The sequence below is a fragment of the Rattus norvegicus genome, chromosome 5 (genome assembly GCF_036323735.1).
Source record: "Rattus norvegicus strain BN/NHsdMcwi chromosome 5, GRCr8, whole genome shotgun sequence".
Lineage (NCBI taxonomy): Eukaryota > Metazoa > Chordata > Mammalia > Rodentia > Muridae > Rattus > Rattus norvegicus.
The window spans coordinates 36,355,552-36,364,332 of record NC_086023.1 but is presented as its reverse complement, the minus strand read 5'-3'; positions in this window follow the sequence as shown (position 1 = coordinate 36,364,332).

Here is an 8,781-nt window from a genome sequence, read left to right as displayed (position 1 = left end):
AAATGCTAACTTTACTTCTTTTCACCAATTCCTACTTGTCCTTTCCTGATTTGCCTACGTTATAAGTATTCCCACCATCAAAAGAGTACACATGGACAGACCCATGGCTCCAGCTGCATATGGAGCAGAGGATGGCCTTGTTGGGCACCAATAGGATTAGAAGCCCTTGGTCTTGACAAGACTGGACCCCAAGTGTAGGGTAATGTCAGGGCTGGGAGGTGAGAATGGATGAGTGGGTGGGGAAACACCCTCATAGAAGCAGGGGGAGGGGATGGCATGGGGTTTTATGGACAGGAAAATGGGAAAGGGGATAACATTTGAAGTGTAAATAAAAAATATCCAATTAAAAAAAGAATTCCAAGCAAAGCTTGTGTATGAAGACCCGAATCAACTATTGATAGTTTTCCTACTCTGCATATCAATCATATTTTCTGTTACACCTAGCTGTATATCTTTCATTATATAATAGAGTAGTTATGGGGTATAATCATTTTAGAAAATGTGATTTACCTATTTGAATTTCATCTCTGATTGATTGTTGCAGTAATATTTGTTAAAAGTTTGAAACTAATAATTACTGAAAAACAATTACTTTTGGAAACAATAATACAAATTACACTGTAAAAGTATTATACCGACAGCATGTTAGAGTTACAAATATTTCTGTAAACACAATTTTCTCAGTAATGACCTTGTCCTTTTATAATTAATTAATTAATTAGTTAATTAATTAACTAATTTGGTAAGTGTGGACCTCAGTACACACATTGTTGTCAGACGACAACTTGAAGGAGCTGATTCTCTCTTTCATCCATGTGGCTCCCAGGAATGAGCTTCCAGGTACCGGACTAGGCTGGTCATGTTAATACTTACTGAATCATCTCTCCGGCTGGTGTTAATCTTACTCCTTTCTTTAGTGTACTTACATTCTGGTAGGCATGTATAACCTATAATCTGTGGAAATTCTCCTGTAATTTAATTTTGAACCAAGCACTACTCCTTTGAAGAGTATTTTTGCATTCATTCCTGAATCTTGACATTCAAGATCATTTGGCCAACTATCACCCCAAGGTTTTGTTTTTTAACTCGCACCTGCATTGTACCTTTCACAGTCAACCCCAATACAGTGTTCCCCTTTTAGAATAGTTTTATTCCCAAATGACAGTACATTCTCAAACACCTGTGAGCCTTTCTACACGGTTTACTTGTCTGAAAGGCTACCTTATTTCCTAATTTCTTTTTATAATTATCGCTTTATGATTGGCTTACTATGTAACTATTGCCTGAGAGTCCTAAGCAAAGCCTAAGGAGAAAATTTTCAAAACATTTGAGTGAGAGTTGTTGTGATTGTCTTGGCTTCCTTTGTCTTTCCTAATGGGAGACCACAACGAAATAGCAAGTTGGTTAGTGAGAAGCAAAGCAGTGATTAACTGAGGATGAGGAATGTCTAAGGAAGAGGTTGACCATCAGGAGGCATGGGAGAGGACATAACTATGAGAATTCTCAATATGTTGACCATAGCTGGTCTCTATGCTTAAATTTAAACTTTTAATTATTGGATTGATAGAGTTACAGTTGCATCATTAAATATTTTGCTTAATGGTTAAATGATCTTTTTGATTACTAGGCTTGATGTCCTTTTCATGTGTGTGTTTGGTTTGATTTAGTTTTTTAGTTTAGGATATTGGGTCCTTTATTTTTTTGATCATATGTGCTCCTATTCTGAATTTATTTTCTCTTTGGCTGTAACACATCCTGCAGTAGCATCAGGCCTAAAGAAACTAATAGAGCATTGAACTCATGTACATGGAGATCATCAGTAGCTCTCCCTGATTACGTTGCTCGAATCTGAACTGATTGTCATTTGCTTGTTTATCTTGGATGACAGTCATGCAAAGTATAAGGTTTCAGTATGATACTTTCAAACAAAATTTGCTTGCCCCAACTCCTCCTATCTTTCTACTCGCTGGAGCCCCCTTGCTACTTTCATGTCACATAGGTTTTTCATCATTATCTATTCCTCAAAACCTGTTATTCAAGTGCCCCCATTTCTCGTTCCATTATTTTGTTTACAAAACACACACACACACACACACACACACACACACGGTCACAATTAGCATAGGAAAGAGAACATTCCTCTGAATCTGATTCCCCATTAAATATAAGAATATCTAGATCCATCCAGTGCCTTGCAAATTTAATTTTAACATTACTTTAGTAGAAAAGTGTATATATATATATATATATATATATATATATATACACACACACACACACACATATTTGTAGCACTTCTTTACATAGTAATTTGTTGATGTAATGAATAAGACACCTAGGCATATTCTAACTATTCCAATTTATGAATTAAAGCTATAGCAATAAATAAGGATGTTTAAGAAATTCTGCGGTATGGTGTAGAACACTTTGGGAGTATACGTAGGTAGTGTGTTTCTGTTTAATTTTTTTAGTCATGTCTTGTTGTCGTGTCTTGTAACTCTGCATAGGTTATACTCTTAGGAATATTGTTTGCTATATGGTTGAGTGATCTCTGTTTTCTTCTTACTGAAATTAATCTCCATTTCTTTGAGCCCTCAAGTAGTCTAATACAAGTTCTGGATGAGAAATAGATCATAAAAGGGAATTTTCATTTTATACTGTACATGTCATACATATTTGTGTAAAGATGTCTAAGATGAAAATATATTGCCATGGAGTTTTAAAAAATTACTGTATTGCCTTATGCTTCTAGACTTGATTTTGAAAACTCCGAGGCCATTGTTTTTAATAGCTGCCAGAGCCTAACCAATACAGATGTGGATGATTGTGGTCAACCATCTGACTAAGCAGAGGGACCCAATAGAAGACTGAAGGAGATGAAGGGGTTTTCAACCCCATAGGAAGAGCAACAATATCAACCAACCAGACCTCCACAAGCTCACAAGGACTAAACCACCAACCAAAGAGAACACATGGAGGGACCCATGGCTCCAACTGCATATGTAGCAGAGCATCTGACATCAATGGGAGGGGAGGCCCTTGGTCCTTTGAAGACTCGATGACCCAGCAAAGGGGAATGCTAGGATGGTGTGGCAGGAATGGGTGGGTAGGTGGGGTAATACCCTCATAGAAGAGGGAGGATGGGATAATGGGTATGCAGAGGGCAAACTGGGAAAGGGGATAACATTTGAAATGTAAATAAATAAAATAAACGATAAAAGAAAACACTGTAAACCCTTAGCCAGACTAACGAGAGGACACAGAGAGTGTGTCCAAATTAACAAAATCAGAAATGAAAAGGGAGACATAACTACAGATTCAGAGGAAATCCAAAAAATCATCAGATCCTACTACAAAAGCCATATTCAACAAAACTTGAATATCTGCAGGAAATGGACAATTTCCTAGACAGATACCAGGTACCGAAGTTAAATCAGGAACAGATAAACCAGTTAAACAACCCCATAACTCCTAAGGAAATAGGAGCAGTCATTAAAGGTCTCCCAACCAAAAAGAGCCCAGGTCCAGATGGGTTTAGTGCAGAATTCTATCAGACCTTCATAGAAACCTCATACCAATATTATCCAAACTATTCCACAAAATTGAAACAGATGGAGCACTATCGAATTCCGTCTATGAAGCTACAATTACTCTTATACCCAAACCACACAAAGACCCAACAAAGAAAGAGAACTTCAGACCAATTTCCCTTATGAATATCGACGCAAAAATACTCAATAAAATTTTGGCAAACCGAATCCAAGAGCATATCAAAACAATCATCCACCATGATCAAGTAGGCTTCATTCCAGGCATGCAGGGATGGTTTAATATATGGAAAACCATCAACGTAAAAAAATCTCCCATGCTCATGGATTGGCAGGATTAATATAATAAATGTCCATTTTAGCAAAAGCGATCTACAGATTCAATGCAATCCCCACCAAAATACCAATCCAATTCTTCAAAGAGCTAGAGAGAACAATGTGCAAATTCATCTGGAATAACAAAAAACCCAGAATAGCTAAAACTATCCTCAACAATAAAAGGACTTCAGGGGGAATCTCTATCCCTGAACTCAAGCAGTATTACAGAGCAATAGTGATAAAAACTGCATGGTATTGGTACAGAGACAGACAGATAGACCAATGGAACAGAATTGAAGACCCAGAAATGAACCCACACACCTATGGGCACTTGATTTTTGACAAAGGAGCCAAAACCATCCAATGGAAAAAAGATAGCATTTTCAGCAAATGGTGCTGGTTCAACTGGAGGTCAACGTGTAGAAGAATGTAGATCGATCCATGCTTATCACCCTGTACAAAGCTTAAGTCCAAGTGGATTAAGGACCTCCACATACAGATACACTCAAAATAATAGAAGAAAAACTAGGGCAGCATCTGGAACACATGGGCACTGGAAAAAATTTCCTGAACAAAACACCAATGGCTTATGTTCTAAGATCAAGAATCGACAAATGGGATCTCATAAAACTGCAAAGCTTCTATAAGGCAAAAGGACACTGTGGTTAGGACAAAACTGCAACCAACAGATTGGGAAAAGATCTTTACCAATCCTACAACAGATAGAGGCCTTATATCTAAAATATACAAAGAACTCAAGAAGTTAGACCGCAGAGACACAAAGAACCCTATTAAAAAATGGGGTTCAGAGCTAAACAAAGAATTCACAGCTGAGGAATGCCGAATGGCTGAGAAACACCTAAAGAAATATTCAACATCGTTAGTCATAAGGCAAATGCAAATCAAAACAACCCTGAGATTTCACCTCACACCAGTGAGAATGGCTAAGATCAAAAACTCAGGCAACAGCAGATGCTGGCGAGGATGTGGAGAAAGAGGAACACTCCTGCATTGTTGGTGGGATTGCAGACTGGTACAACCATTCTGCAAATCAGTCTGGAGGTTCCTCAGAAAATTGGACATTGAACTACCTGAGGACCCAGCTATACCTCCCTTGGGCATATACCCAAAAGATGCCCCAACATATAAAAAAGACACGTGTTCCACTATGGTCATAGCAGCCTTATTTATAAAAGCCAGATGCCCTTCATCAGAGGAATGGATACAGAAAATGTGGTACATCTATACAATGGAATATTACTCAGCTATCAAAAACAGTGACTTTATGAAATTCATAAGCAAATGGAGGGATCTGGAAAATATCATCCTGAGTGAGGTAACCCAATCACAGAGAAACACACATGGTATGCACTCATTGATAAGTGGCTATTAGCCCAAATGCTTGAATTGCCCTAGATGCACAGAACACATGAAACTCAAGAAGCATGATCAAAATGCGAATGCCTCACTCCTTCTTTAAAAGGGTAACAGGAATACCCTTGGCAGAGAATAGGGAGGCAAAGATTAAAACAGAGGCAGAGGGAACACCCATTCAGAGCCTGCCCCACATGTGGCCCATACATATACAGCCACCCAATTAGACAAGATGGATGAAGCAAAGAAGTACAGGCCGACAGGAGCCAGATGTAGATCTCTCCTGAGAGACATACCCAGAATACAGCAAATACATAGGCGAATGCCAGCAGCAAACCACTGAACTGAGAAAAGGACCCCCATTGAAGGAATCAGAGAAAGAACTGGAAGAGCTTGAAGGGACTCGAGACCCCATATGTACAACAATGCCAAGCAACCAGAGCTTCCAGGGACTAAGCCACTACCTAAAGACTATACATGGACTGACCCTGGACTCTGACCTCATAGGTAGCAATGAATATTCTAGTAAGATCACCAGTGGAAGGGGAAGCCCTTGTTCCTGCCAAGACTGAACCCCCAGTGAATGAGATTGTTGTGGGGAGGGCGGTAATGGGGGGAGGATGGGGAGGGAACACCCATATAGAAGGTGAGGGAGAAGTGTTAGGGGGATGTTGGCCTGGAAACTGGGAAAGGGAATAACATTCGAAATGTAAATAAGAAATACTCAAGTTAATAAAGATAAAAAGGAAAATAAAACACTCTAATACTTTTCATTTTCAACTTAGATTCTATCTTCTCTCTCGAAATTTGTAGTGTTCTTCATGTCTGTTACAATCTGATTTGTAGAATATATTCTTGATTCTGAGTCTATTTTCATTCATTATACTTACATAGCAAAACTTCTTTGATCTTGAAAGTCATGTCTCTACATTATGGAAATTTTAGTAATTTATATACTTACCTTCTCTTGCATTTTCTCCAAGAATTTTTATTATTACAATATCAAAACTTTTAGCACTATAGATCTGTCCTCTAATTTATAATATATTATTCTAAATTTTATTATTTGTTTTATTTTTTATAGATTGAATTTTATTTGCATGTTAGTTATATTTAGTTTTTCATTGTTTTGTTACGATTTAATTTCTGAGAAATCGTTTTGGGGTTTTTAATTTTGTAGGGATTAATAAACTTCTAAATTTGGTCTATTTCATTATTTAACTTTGTTGTTATTTGTTCCGTATTTTAAATTTGTACCTTCCCACAAATATCTTTTATTTATTTGATCCTCTTTAACAGGTAAAAACATTTCCTGCACTTATATGGAAATATCAGCATGATCTTCACTAAAGATTTGTCTGGTGGGACACTTAATGGTGTAACATTGGATATAAATTTTACTAAGGCTGCTTCTTGGCTTGTCAGAAAAGAGTGCTCCATTCTCTTGTTTTGGTAAATATCAACAAAATGTAAATCCTTTTTGCTGATCTTCCTGTGATAATGTAAAGAAAAAGATTCATTTTGCTCTTTGTCTTGGTACAAAACTCTGGCATTCTTCAATTCAGAATTCCACCTTTGCCATGGGGGGAAAATCAGACTTTTCACTGCAAGTAGTAGTCCTCTGGAAGCAGGGAGCCCTTCTTCATGTCTGAATTTAGTCCATTGCCTCTACCTACCTCCAGTGTTCTTGGGAGAAAAATCTCACTCAATTTTCTTGGGTCTATTAATCTGGTTTCTATACTTGCACATCTTTCTCAATCCCCAAATTCTATTGTCCTTTCTTTGTACTTCCATTTCCTATACCTTGTTGGGGGAGAGAAAATATTCAATTTTTACCATTTAACCTGAAAACATCACACACAGTTTAGATGTATGTCCCACACCAATTAAAATCAATAAAGTCTCAGAGCACAGTGATCATAAGCATAGTAGCTTAATTGTTTCAATTAACAAATAATTTTTAAAACAATTTTGTTTCTTGCTTTTGAACTGTTTATCTGTTTTATTTTATTCCTGAGTTGCTTTCTTTTTTTTATTTCTGATCATCTTTCTCAATAATATCCTGGTTTCTTTCACATCAAACATTGCATTTGATATCCTGTTCCATTACCTTGATATAATTTAAAAGTATTTACACTGAATACACAAATGGCCCCAAAGTTTTCTCCTAGTTGCTCATTGTAGGAGGAACTATTCTTCCATATCATATTAAACAAAGTAGTAACCACATCTTTGATATCTATGCCTAGATTTAAGGGAGAGCTTTCACTAGTCTTTATATTGTTTGTATATTTTCCCTGTCTATGATTATCTCCAAAACCCAGGTCTTCTAATTGCACCAGAATATGATAGCTAAAAAATGTTTTCATCTTTTAATAAAGACAAATAGAAGTAAAAGATGCACATAAATTAGCTTATATTTCAGGTTTAACTTACAGTATGATATAATAACCATTTTAAAAACTTTGAGAAATAAAGTTTCAGAGAGAAACAAAGTCAACTGCTTAAGTATTGATGTTAAAAAGTTATTTTTATACTTTTATTCATAAAATTCTGAAACGAATTAAGGGATATACAAGTGATTATATTAAAAAATATTATTTGATTTAGTGCAGCACATGTTTCTGAAGCTCTTTATTTTAAACAGCTACTGCAGTAGATAATGCAGCAGGATGACTCCCGAAATCAAATCACCACGGTGAGCAAAGTACAGTTTCCAAAAAGTAGATGTTAACCAGGAACAATAAAAATATGATCCCAACCAAAAGAAGCCCTATTCAAAATTTGCCTAAGACTATGGTCATAGAATTGATTATGGCACCAAGAAACCTTTGAAATGGGAAGGATACAATATTATCCATCCGTGATTTCATTTGTGGAATACGAGTTCTGAAAATAATGTTGCTGATGTTTGAATTGAAATTGGATGTAAATGCACGACCAAAACAATGTACAGGAAATGGCAAAGACCAAGTAGGTTTTAAGTACAAGTTTTACTGGTAAAAAATTCTCAAAAGGCAAGTAGAAAATAGATTTTGGAGTATACATATATAAAATCTTTGTTCTTTAGGCTGGAGAGAAGGTTGGATGGATAAGTAATTCTGCTGCAAACAGTGGACGACTGGCCCCTAGATCTCCAGCGCCCAAGTCAAAATATGGTCAGGGATGCACAGAGGCTAGGGAAGTCACTGGGGACAGTTTGATTGCTAACATAACAACTGGTTCAATGACAGACCTCATCTCAATGGAGGAAAATGGAAAATGATAGACAAGAATCCCTTTGGCCTTTACATTCATGCATACCTTGTCACATACCAAACACTGTTTGATATTTTAAAGGTTATCTATTTTCGATAGTGCTGTTCTAGGACTTTCAGTCCAGTGAGAGAAAATACTAATGCCAGGAATCAAGATGAATTGGGAAAGACTGAGGTAGCCAACAATATGTAGAATAATGACAAGGAGAACTGAAATACAGTGCAAGCCTCTGAGTGCTGGTGAGTGTTTATGGGAACAGGTGTGACCGTGCGGAAGGAAGACA